The sequence below is a fragment of the Bos mutus genome, chromosome X (assembly GCF_027580195.1).
Source record: "Bos mutus isolate GX-2022 chromosome X, NWIPB_WYAK_1.1, whole genome shotgun sequence".
NCBI lineage: Eukaryota > Metazoa > Chordata > Mammalia > Artiodactyla > Bovidae > Bos > Bos mutus.
In genome coordinates, this window is record NC_091646.1 from 34,260,319 (window position 1) to 34,272,453 (window position 12,135).

General features: G+C 49.8%; 1 non-coding gene across 1 annotated transcript; it reads right to left on the reverse strand.

Annotated features, from left to right (window-relative positions):
* Positions 1 to 3,714: 3,714 nt before the first annotated feature.
* LOC138986550 (small nucleolar RNA SNORA57) lies at positions 3,715 to 3,841 on the reverse strand. The gene has a single exon (XR_011463363.1). It is a non-coding gene; the product is annotated as a small nucleolar RNA SNORA57 (small nucleolar RNA).
* Positions 3,842 to 12,135: the final 8,294 nt, after the last annotated feature.

Here is a 12,135-nt window from a genome sequence, read left to right on the forward strand (position 1 = left end):
GGTTGGGTACCAAGGCCTCCAGCTTCCGGGCCCCGTGACACCACCTCAGGGGTGCAGGCTGCTTCCACCTGCTGAGGCGCTGGGCCCAGCGAGCCCCCTCAGAAAGGCTGCGGTGGCGGTGCGGGGGTCTGTCTCCAGGCGTGCTGAGGGGCTTTGCCGAGACCCTGTCTCCTGCCCTTGGGCCCTCCACATCCCTCAGGGAGACAGCCTTGGTCTGTTAGTGTCCTGGTTGTCAGAGTGACAGCGCTCGCTGACTCTCCTGAACAAGCCGAGGGAAGCCTGACTGGCCGGTGGACAAGGCCGCACTTTTTCACCCAAGTGGACGGTGGGAGGGACTCCTGCGGCCCCTCCGCGTGCCCGACCTGCAGGAGACTGTGGCACTATAGGGTAAGGGTGCCCTCTGGTGCTTGGCAGGTGCACGGACCCTCCCCCCAAAGGCCTCCGCTCCACGCTTTTCTCTCCCCAGGGATCAGCAGGACCCAGGTTGTTCAGCTGCTTCCCCAGCAGCCCTTGAGCCGCCTGTTTGGAATTTTCCAGGACTGAGAGTAGCCCCACGAGGGGGCAGGGAGGGGTTACCATCATGGCTGCAGATGCGCGCTGTGCCCACCCCCAACCCCCTGCCCCCAGTCCCAGGCTCCCCCGAGCGTGCCACCCTGCAGTCCCCAGATGGCTCATCCCGTTAAGCTAAACCCTCAGCCTTCCGGGCGGCTTTAGGAAGAAAAGCAGTTCCGGTCCGAGCCAGCTTGAGCTTGTTAGGTGAGGGAGGGGCAGCGTCGCTCAGGGAGCCTTGACTGGCCGCTGGGGTAGACAGGCAGGGTCTCTGGGCTCAGGTTGGGGGCGGGGCCTGGAGCTCAGGGAACCCCTCTTCCCAAGGTGACGAGGGTCCCCTGACTCCTCAGGAGCCCCGATCTGGAGCTCTGGCCCAGCCTCAGAGTGAAGCAGCTTGGGAGACAGGCAACTGAGGAGTACAGGACCCAAAGATGGCCTGAGGAAGCCAGGGCCCAATCAAGCACAGGCACCCCCAGACACGTTGGAGAGAGCAAAAGAGTATCTAAGCAAAGCAGGCAGAGGGGAAGGGGCAGGATGCCATTTGCAGGCTGGGTGGGGTGATGCCTCTAAGGGGAGGCATCAGCTGTGGCAGGGACCTGGGTGACGTGACTGCTGGGACAAGTTCGGGAATGGTGAGGTCTTGGCTGGGGCAAGGAGCCTCCAGAATGTAACAATTTGCTTGTTCTGAGGAAGTTGGCGGGGAGAGGGATTGCAGGGCGGAGGACGATATGGTGAACTGCTGGCACTTTCTGAGGAGGACACAGGGTGAATCGAGCAGAGCCAAGAGTGGGGGCCTCCTGTGACCTTGCCGGGAGGGCGGGGCACATGTATCAAGGCCAGCGGCAGGACGGGAGGGAGCTGTCACCTGCCTGCCGCGATCATGGTGGGGTCAGAGGCTTCTCAGGGAGAGGTGACTGGGTCCTAGAGAACTCTCAAGGGTGAGCTGGCTGCGGAAAATGGCTCCAGCTCCTTCAGGGACCACCTCCAGCCACTTGGAGCTGGGGTGTCCGCATTCAGGGGCTGCAACAGGCTGGTTCCAGTGGTTCCTGACACCACCTCCCGCCTCCCGGGACCCCACGTGACCCCCTCCTGTGACCCACGCTTCTCTCAGCAGCACAAATCTGACCAGGCCCTCCCCACATGTCCTCTCCTGTGGTTTCCTCGCACCGAAGATCCACCTAACATTCATGGAGCTGGCCCATGGGCCACGACCCGGGGTGCCTCTTCCTTGCCTACCACCTTCTGGTCCTGCAGGGTTCAGCTCAGCTGCTCTCTGGTCCAGGAAGCTGGAGAGGAGGCTGAGAGGGGCCTTGACCCAAGCGCATACCCACACAGCCTTCCACGTCCAACCGAGGTGAGCTGGCCTTTGGAGACACATGGAGTTCATGGACTGGTCCTCTGGTGTGTGGACCCCAGCAGCCCGTGGGAGTGCCCCAGCAGACAGGGAGGTCTCCAGTGTTTGAACACAGGCAGAGGGGTTTCCAACCCTCGGTGGGGTCTCAGGGCTTTGTCAGACCTCCCTCTGCTGCAGCAGAACCTCAGCTGAAAGCCAGGAGGCTGTCCTCCACTGGACCCAGGTATTGATGGCCCTTCCAGTCAGTTCAGTCACTCAGTTGTGTCCAACTTTTTGTGACCCCATGGACTGCAGCATGCCAGGCCTCCCTGTCCATCACCAGTTCCTGGAGCCTGCTCAAACTCATGCCCATCAAGTCGGTGATGCCATCCAACCATTTCATCCTCTATCTCGCCCTTCTCCTCCTGCCTTCAATCTTTCCCAGCATCAGGGTCTTTTCCAGTGAGTCAGTTCTTTGCATCAGGTGGCCAAAGTATTGGAGCTTCAGCTTCAGCATCAGTACTTCCAATGAATATTCAGGACTGCTTTCCTTTAAGACTGACTGGTTGGATCTCCTTGCTGTCCAAGGGATTCTCAAGGGTCTTCTCCAACACCACAGTTCAAAAGCTTCAATTTTTCAGCTCTCAGCTTTCTTTATGGTCCAACTCTCACATCCATACATGACTACTGGAAAAACCATAGCTTTGACTAGATGGATCTTTGCTGGCCAAGTAATGTCTCTGCTTTTCAATGTGCTGTCTAGGTTGGTCATAGCTTTTCTTCCAAGGAGCAAGCGTCTTTTCATTTCATGGCTGCAGTTACCATCTGCAGTGATTTTGGAGCTCCCCAAAATAAAGTCTGTCACTGTCTCCATTGTTTCCCCATCCATTTCCCATGAAGTGATGGGACCGGATGCCATGATCTTCGTTTTTTGAATGTTGAGTTTTAAGCCAGGTTTTTCACTCTCCTCTTTCACCTTCATCAAGAGGCTCTTTAGTTCTTCATTGCTTTCTGCCATAAGGTTGGCCCTTCCAGATGGGTTCCCAATCACTCCTCCTCTGTGAGATGCAAAGCATTCCTCAGGAAGAAGCCACAATTAGACTGTGGGTGAGAGGGAGGAGGTGAAGAGGAAGGGGAGGGGAGGAGGGGAGAACTGGAAAGAGGGAAGGCCAGTCCGGGGGGCTCCCATTGTCCAGGGAGGCCTGGGAATTCGGGCTGGGGATTGGACCCAGTGCTGGTTCCTACTGGGGTCTTCGGAGTAGTGGGTTGAGTGGGAGAGCACCCTGCCCTGGGGTGACTGGTTATGCCAAGAGGGTCTCATAGCTGGAGACAGGGTGGGGGCAGGTTGGGGGCTCCCCCTCTTTGGAGGCTGGCAGGCACAGGAAGCTTTGGAGTTAGAATTAGCTGGGAACAAAGGAAAAACTGGCGTCTACCTTGAAGGGCTTTGTGCTTCCAGCCACTGGGAAGGGGAAGAAAGGTGCAGGCTGCCCGGTGGGCTGGGGGGAGGGCCACCCGAGAGGCTGGAAGCCTGTGGAGGCTGATGGTGGACAACCTACCACTCCCCAGCCTGCACAGCACGCTGGTCCAACAGCTGTGCTCATCCACACAGACCTCCCCCAACAGGATTTTTAAAATTGGTTTCTGTGTTGTAAATGAACTGTCTTTTTATCAGAAGAGCTTTAGAGGCACAGACCAACAGCAGAGCTAGTAGTGAGAATTCCCACCCCCACTCCCAGCTTCCCCTGTTACTAACACTCTCCGTTGCGTGCTCCCGTTGTTACAATAATCAACCAATGCTCTACATTGTCACCCACTGAGGTCCAGTTTTCCGCCTTTGTCCTGGTGCCTGAAGCTGCCGGTACCGAAGACATGATGCCAAGGGACCCAGGGCGCTTTCCCTCTGCCTCTGTACGTTATGCAACCCGGGACCACACACCAATCCCTGCCAAGAAAGGGAGGGTTCCAGTCCACGGTCATATTCGTATTTCCTCATGTCTTTTTTCTGCCCCAGGATCCCACACTGCATTGGTGTCCCATCTTCTTTGGTTCCTCTGGGCTGTGACCGTCCTCGTTTTTGGTGTCTTGGAGGAGGTCCTGGAGGACTCCTTGGAGTTTTTCTGGTTTTCATATCTCGAGATAACAGGGTGATGGTTATTGAAAGGAAGCCCGTGGAAGTAAAGTGTCGTTCTCATCACACCCCAGCAGGACGTCATGCTTTCCACATGACTCCCACTGTCAGTGTTGACCTCGGTCACCTGGTCGTGGTAGTTCAACAGATGTCCCCGTTTTCATCCTGTCCTCTTGGGAATGAAGTCACTGTGCATGGCCCACCCTTGATGAGTGGTGGTTATGCTCCCGAGATAGGAAGAAAGGGGCCAAGGCACAATCCTTAAAGAATGACACACCCATTGAGAAAAGCAGGATATGACAGAAACTGGTTAAAACTGATTATGTCCAAGATGGCAGAAGATTCTACTTTCAGTAGACCTTGAGCCCCAATGTACTGCATTAACATACTAAGTGACACACCCACAGGTGACAAGACAGTTCACAGGCTGACATAAAAGGCCAAAAAGAAGGCAATGGCCAGTTCTTGTCAGCCTCCACCGCTTCTCCAAAATAGTTGGGATAATCCTCCCCCTAGGTAGCCTATGAAGCTACCCAGCCCCTAAAAACTAAGCACCTATATTTCAGGACCACTGTCACCTCTGAGACACACTGCATTCTGCCTTTCGAGTGTGTTGTTTGCTGCTTAGTCACCAAGTTGTGCCCCAGGCTTTGCAACCCCAAGGACTGTAGCCTGCCAGGCTCCTCTGTCCATGAGATTGTCCAGACAAGAATAGTGGAGTGGGTTGCCATTCCCTCCTCCAGGGGATCTTCCCAATCCAAGGATCAAACCTGAGTTTCCTGCATTGGCATGTGGATTCTTTACCACTGAGCCACCAGGAAAGCTAAGGAGTATGTTTCTCTCTGTAAACCTGCTTTCACTTTATTCTGGCTCACTCTTGGATTCTTTCCTATATAGAGCCAAGGACCCTCACCCGAGACCTGGGCATGACTATGCTCTTATGGCCCGTTTTCCTGCACCATCTTTCCTGATGGTGGGACCTCAAAGGGCATAATCTCAGTCCATCTGTAGGGCTGTGGCTCTCCTCTGTGGAGGGTGGCTGGGCCTCGTCCCAAGCCAGATAGATTCAAGTAGCCTCTCAGGTGGTGGCTGACACCGCCTGTGGAATCCAGCAGAGACCAGTTCTGGCCATGAAGGAGCCCAAGGCTTTTGTCCTTTCATCTTTCTCATTCTCCCCTATTGCTCTGTCTCTTAGGACTTGAGAAGATTCACCAAGAGAACCATGCCGGCATCCTAATTACGGGGGCAAATAAGGGGTAAGCCAAAAAGTTCGTTCGTTTTTTTCCCTAAGCTGGTTCGAGTAGCACTTAGTTGTCTTTAACTTCATTCAAAATGATGCTCTTAGATTCTTTGGTGACAGCTGTCATATCAGTGAGCATTTTTAAAAAAGCATCAAAATCAGTAAACGTTTGTGTAACCATTTTAATATTGAAGATGGAAGAAGAACAGCAACATTTTCAGCATATGCTGTATTATTTCAACAAAGGTAAAAAGGGAACTGAAATGCAAAAAAAAAAAAAAAAAAGATTTGTGCTGTGACTGATTGAATGTGTGGAAAGTGGTTTGTGAAGTTTCATGCTGGAAATTTGTCACTGGACAACACTCCTTGGTTGGGAAGACCAGTTGAAGTTGATAGTGATCAAACTGAGACCTTAACTGAGAACAATTAAATTTACACCACGCACAAGATAGATGACATATTCAAAATATCCAAATCAAGCATCGAAAATCATCTGCACCAACTTGATTATGTTAGTCACTTTGATGTATGGGTTTCACATAAATTAAGGGGGCAGGGGGTTGGGGGGAACCAAATTGGAACAGGGAATGGAAAGTGGATACTACACAATATTGTGGAATGGAAGAGATTATGGGCCCCGTGAAATGAACCACCACCAACCACACCAAAAGCTGGTGTTCATCCAAAGAAGATGATGTTGCATATATGGTGGGATTGGAAGGGAGTCCTCTATTATGAACTCCGGAAAACCAAACAATTAATTCCAAGCACTGCTCCCAATTAGACCAACTGAAGTCAACAGCAAACACATAATCTTCCATCAGGAGACTACAAGATCACATGTTTCTTTGATGACCAGGCAAAAACTGTTACAGCCTGGCTGGGAAGTTCTGATTCATCCACTATATTCACCAGACAGCCCACCTTTGGATTTCCATTTATTTCTGTGTTTACAAAATTCTCTTCGTGGAAAATATTTCATTTCCCTGGAAGACTGTAAAAGGAACCAGAAATAGTTCTTTGCTCAAAAAGCCAAACTGTTTTGGCAAGATGGAATTATGAAAGTGCCTGAAAAATGGTGGCTCAGATGGTAAAGCGTCTGTTTACAATGCGGGAGACCCGGGTTCAATCCCTGGGTCAGAAAGATCCACTGGAGAAGGAAATGGTCACCCACTCCAGTCAGTATTCTTGGCTGGAAAATCTCATAGAGGAGCCTGGTAGGCTACAGTTCACAGGGTTGCAAAGAGTCGGACACAACTGATTGACTTCACTTTTTCTTTCTTTAGTGGGAAAAAATGGTGACTATGTTGTTCAATAAAGTTCATGGTGAAAATGAAAAATATGTCTTTTATTTTGACTTTAAAGCCCAAGGACTTTTTTTGGCCAACCCACTCACTGGTGACTCAGTTCCCCTCTATGGATCCTTAGGCCTGACTCCAGCTCCATACTGGATCACAGTGTCAGTCTGGTTCTGAGACACCAGAACTGTGCTGAAGAACAACTTGGGGGACTCTCTGAAGCTTCCTTGAGGTTTTCAGCTTGGCCCCCCATGAGGGCTGTTGGGACTAAGGCCCTCATAGCACCCCCAAACAGAAGTTGCAGGCGAGCACCTCCTTCTTGAGGGTCACAGTCCCTTCCCACGCTAGGAAGTGCACCTTCCTAGTCCCACTCAGTCTTCTTCTTGATTTCAACCCCCTCATTGATGGTGTCACTGAAATGAGGGCTGTGTTCCCCACTGGCATCTCTTAAGGGAGCCCGGATACCCCTGCGTGGAAGCTGTGAGTGAACGCCTTCTCAGGGCACTTAGGAATCTCTCCTGGGAATGGTCGTGGGTTGGACACCTTCCCTCCTATCTTGGTTATTGCTTATGTCCTCCTTGTCTCCTGACTTCTTGGCCTTTCTCCTGATCCTTGAACCTCTTAGCCAGCTTTCCCAGCAGATGGGTGTTGCCTCTTTTACTTCTGAGGAGAGGGAGGCTCTTCTCCATCTCAAGGTCCATATCCTGAGGGGAATTTCAGCCTTGAGTTGTTATCACTGCCTGGTGGGTACGAACCAGCCCTACCCTTCAACTCTATTTGTTTCTCTTTTGTGGCAGTGATAAAGGTAACCTCTAGTTGACTCAGAGCCTAGGTCTCCTTCCTCCTTCTTGAAGGATTTAGGCCCTGGGACTCTGGTGGGGTTTTTTCCCCCCCACTAATCCAAGGGGCCTCCTCAGGCTAACCAACCTGGCACATTTGGGGTGCTCAACAGGGAACCCACGGTTGCCTTTGGCAAACAGACCCTTTCTCTCATGGCTGGACAGCCACAATCCCAGTTTTCCATGCTTAATTAAACACCTTTTCTGCCAAATCCCCAGAGTCAGGGACTGTCAGGGATCAGGCCAATTATACTGTCTCCTAAATTGCCATCAATGAATAGCAAGGAGACATACGAAGACCTTAAATGAACAGTGCAAAGAAATAGAGGAAAACAACAGGATGGGAAAGACTAGAGATCTCTTCAAGAAAGTTCGAGATATCAGGGGAGTATTTCCTGCAAGAGTGGACACAATAAGGACAGAAATGCCAAGGACCTAACAGAAACAGAAGAGATTAAGACAAAAAAAAAAAAAAAAAAAGATTAAGAAGAGGTGGCAAGAATACACAGAAAAGTGAAAGCGAAGTCGCTCAGTCGTGTCCAACTCCTTGAGACCCCACGGACTGTAGCCCGCCAGGATCCTCTGTCCAATGGATTCTGCAGGCAAGAACACTGGAGTGGGTTGCCATTTCCTTCTCTAGGGGATCTTCCTGACCCAGGGATCGAACCCTGATCTCCAGCATTGCAGGTAGACTATTTACCATCTGAGCCGCCAGGGAAGTCCACAGAAGAGCTATACAAAAAAGATCTTAATGACTTAGATAACCACAATGGTGTGGTCACTTACCTAGAGCCAGACATCTTGGAGTGAGAAGTCAAGTGGGCCTTAGGAAGCATTACTACCAACAAAGTTAGTGGAGGTGATGGAATTCCAGCTGAGCTATTTCAAATCCTAAAAGATGATGCTGTTAAAGTGCTGCACTCAATATGCCAGCCAATTTGGAAAACTCAGCAGTGACTACAGGACTGGAAAAGGTCAGCTTTCATTCCAAGCCCAAGGAAGGCAATGTCAAAGATTGTTCAAACTACAGTATGGTTGTGCTCATTTCACATGATAGCAAGGTAATGCTCAAAATCCTTCAAGCTAGGCTTCAACAACACATGAACCAAGAACTTCCAGATGTACAAGCTGGATTTAGAAAAGGCAGAGAAACCACAGGTTAAATTGGCAACATTCGTTGGATCATAGAGAAAGCAAAGCGATTCCAGAAAAACATCTGCTTCATTGACCATGCTAAAGCTTTTGACTGTGTGAGTCACAAGAAATTGTGGAAAATTCTTCAAGAGATGGGAATACCAGACCACTTTACCTGTCTCTTGAGAAATCTGTATGCAGGTCAAGAAGCAACAGTTAGAATTTGACATGGAACAATGGACCTTGGTTCAAAATTGGGAAAGGAGTATGTCAAGGCTGTGTATTGTCACCCTGCTTATTTAACTTATATTCAGAGTACACCACGCGAAATGCTGTGCTGGCTGAAGCACAAGCTAGAATCAAGATTGCCAATAGAAATATCAATAACCTCAGATATGCAGATGACACCACCCTAATGGCAGAAAGTGAAGAAGAACTAAAGAGCTTCTTGATGAAGGTGAAAGAGGAGAGTAAAAAAGCTGGCTTAAAACCCAACTTTCCAGAAACTAAGATCATGGCAGCCAGCCCCATCACCTCAGGGCAAATAGAAGGGAAGAAAGTGGAAGCAATGACAGATTTTATTTTCTCAGTTCAGTTCAGTTCAGTCGCTCAGTCCTGTCCGACTCTTTGTGACCCCATGAACTGCAGCACGCCAGGCTTCTCTGTCTACCACCAACTCCCAGAGCTTGCTCAAAATCATGACCATCAAGTCGGTGATACCATCCAACCATCTCATCTTCTGTCATCCCGTTCTTGGGCTCCAAAAATCACTGCAGACGGTGATTACAGCCATGAAATTAAAAGACCTTTGCTCCTTGGAAGGAAGCTATGACACACCTAGACAGTGTATTTAAAAGCAGAGATATCACTTTGCTGACAAAGGTCTGTCTAGTTAAAGCTATGGTTTTTCCAGTAGTCATGAGATCTGAGAATTGGACCGTAAAGAATGCTGAGTGCCAAAGAATTGATGCTTTCGAACTGTGGTGCTGGAGAAGAGTTTTTAGAGTCTCTTGGACAGCAATGAGATCAAACCGTTCCATCCTAAAGGAAATCAACCCCAAATATTCATTGGAAGGACTGATGCTAAAGCTGAAGCTCCAATACTTGGGCCACCTGATGTGAATAACTGACTCCTTGGAAAGGACCCTGATGCTGGGAAAGATTGAAGGCAGGAGGAGAAGTGTTTGACAGAAGATGAGATGGTTGGATGGCATCAACGACTCGATGGACATGAGTTTGAGCAAACTCTGGGTAGTGGTGAAGGACAGGGAAGCCTGGTGTGCTACATTCCACAGGGTCACAAAGAGTTGGACATGACTTAGTGACTGAACAACAACAACAAAATTGCCATCAAGACTTATCTCTGAAACACTATCTCGAGTGTTTAACGGGGTCCACCCATTTCACCCATTCAAATCCCTGGCAGCACACTCAGGCTTGTGGGATATCTATCAGGGACACTGGCAAAGTGCCAGGATGAATAATCAGGATCTGGTCAGAATCCATCAGACCCCTGTGTCGTCGTGATACCCTAAACAAAATGGGAGCGACTGTAGACCCCCTGAAAGAGTCTTAGCTAGGATGCATATTAGCTAATTGGGGAAAATTTAGACACTGGTTTAAGAAAAAAATTAATTTTCTTTTGTAATCCTGTATGGCTCCAATACAAACTAGAGGACCAAGAGACCTGGCTAGAAAATTGAGTCGTTGAGTTACAACCCTATCTTGCAGCTGGACTTATTTTGTCAAAGGAAAGGGAAATGGAAGGGAGCCCCGTATGTTCAAAGGTTCCTGTCCTTAATCTAAGATCCAGGTCTAAAGAACTCCTATCAAACGTGGCTGGCTCACAACCCTTCAAAGTGGCTTCTTCCCTGACAGGAGACTGATGTTTTGGAGAATCCCCTTATGAGTCCAGCTCTGGGAATTTCCATCTCCCCTGATTCTGAGAGGGGACAGTCTTCCAGATCATTCCCCCTGACTCCTCATCTAGACGTCTGGAGACCCCAGGTCCCCTTGAATCAGCTCATGGACTTGGCCTTTGGAGTATTCAGTGATAGCAATAAGGTTGAAGAAGCAAACCAGATTCAGGGACAATAAGGATGAAAAGCACAATTACTGGAGGCAGCCCTGACCCCTGCACCACCTCAGAGTTACCCTCCATTACAAAAGCCCATGGCGTGGGCAGAGTTCAAGAAGCCAGGATCAGAGCCACTGTCTTGCCAAGAAAGTATCGAAGTGTAGCAAAGAGGGCCGTTGCAAGGATAAATGCCCTCTGTATGGGAAAAGCCCACTGGGTCCCTGCCTGATATGAAAACGAGAGGGCCACTGGAAGTGGGACTGGCCAGGACCCTCCCCGGCTCGACAAGGAGACCTGGTCATTTGTCTGGAGGAGCCTCAGGTAACACTTGACGTGGCAGGTAGGACAGTTATTTTCTTATCAGATACAAGGGCCACCTACTCTGTGCTAACTGATTTCCTTGGACCCTGGTCCTTCTGATCATGTGTGATAATGGGGCTCAATGGATGGCCAAAGCTAAGCAATAAGCCCCCTACCACCCTCAGCTGCTTGCTAGGAAGTCGTACCTTCACATGTCAGTTTCTGCTCAGGCCTGAGTATGCCTTCCCCTTGCTGGGAAGGGACTTGTTCACTAAATTCGAGACAAGAGTCCAATTTGGAGAACCTTACGAGGAAGCCACCCTCCAAGAAAAATGATCGCTCTTGCACATGTGAGCCTGCCTAAGTCTTAAGCCAGAGGGGGTCTCCCCTCCACCCCAGGTTGATTCTCAAGGGAACCCCACTGTGTGTGATGCTGAGATTTTTGGTGGAGCTACTGCTGTTAGGCTACTTTTAGAAACAGGACTACGTGAGGCTGCTCTTGGCCAGTCTCTTCAGATATGAGGCTGAACTGGGGGCCATCATCAGAGAATTTTTTTTAAACCCACAGAAGATCTTCAAATAGTTTATAGACAAGTTACCAAAATGGGAGGCCACCTGTCTGATTAAACTAACCATGTGTTAGTCGCTCTGTCGTGTCCGACTCTTTGCAACGCCATGGACTGTAGCCCGCTAGGCTCCTCTGTCCATAGGATTTTCCAGGCAAGAATACTGGAGTGAGTTGCCATTTCCTTCTCCAGGGGATCTTCCTGACCCAGAGATTGAATGCAGGTCTCCTGCACTGAGGGCAGGCTCTTTAACATCTGAGCCACCAGGGAAGCCCTGTAATCATAGCTAAGCATAGCTGGTAGAAATCTGGGGGGAGGCTTTCTCCCCTAAGCTAAATGAGGGAAACTGAAACATGCCAACGTATAGGTGAATGGGTGTGTCAGTCCTTTAATGTCCTTGAGGTGGCCACCCAATTGTTTGATGTAAAAAACAAAACAAAACAATGATCTTCTTGTTTTGTAAATCTAGTCTTTACAGGACCGGAGGTGTGGCTCCAGAAATAATCAAATGCAGGGGACATTTGTGAGCCAGTGTTGAGTTGGCTCCCTGGTCTGGGAAGATCCCACATGCTGTGGAACAACTAAGCCCATGTGCCACAACCACTGAGCCTGTGATCGCAGAACCTGTGAGCTGCAATTACCGAGCCTACGCCCCCTAGAGCCCATGCTCA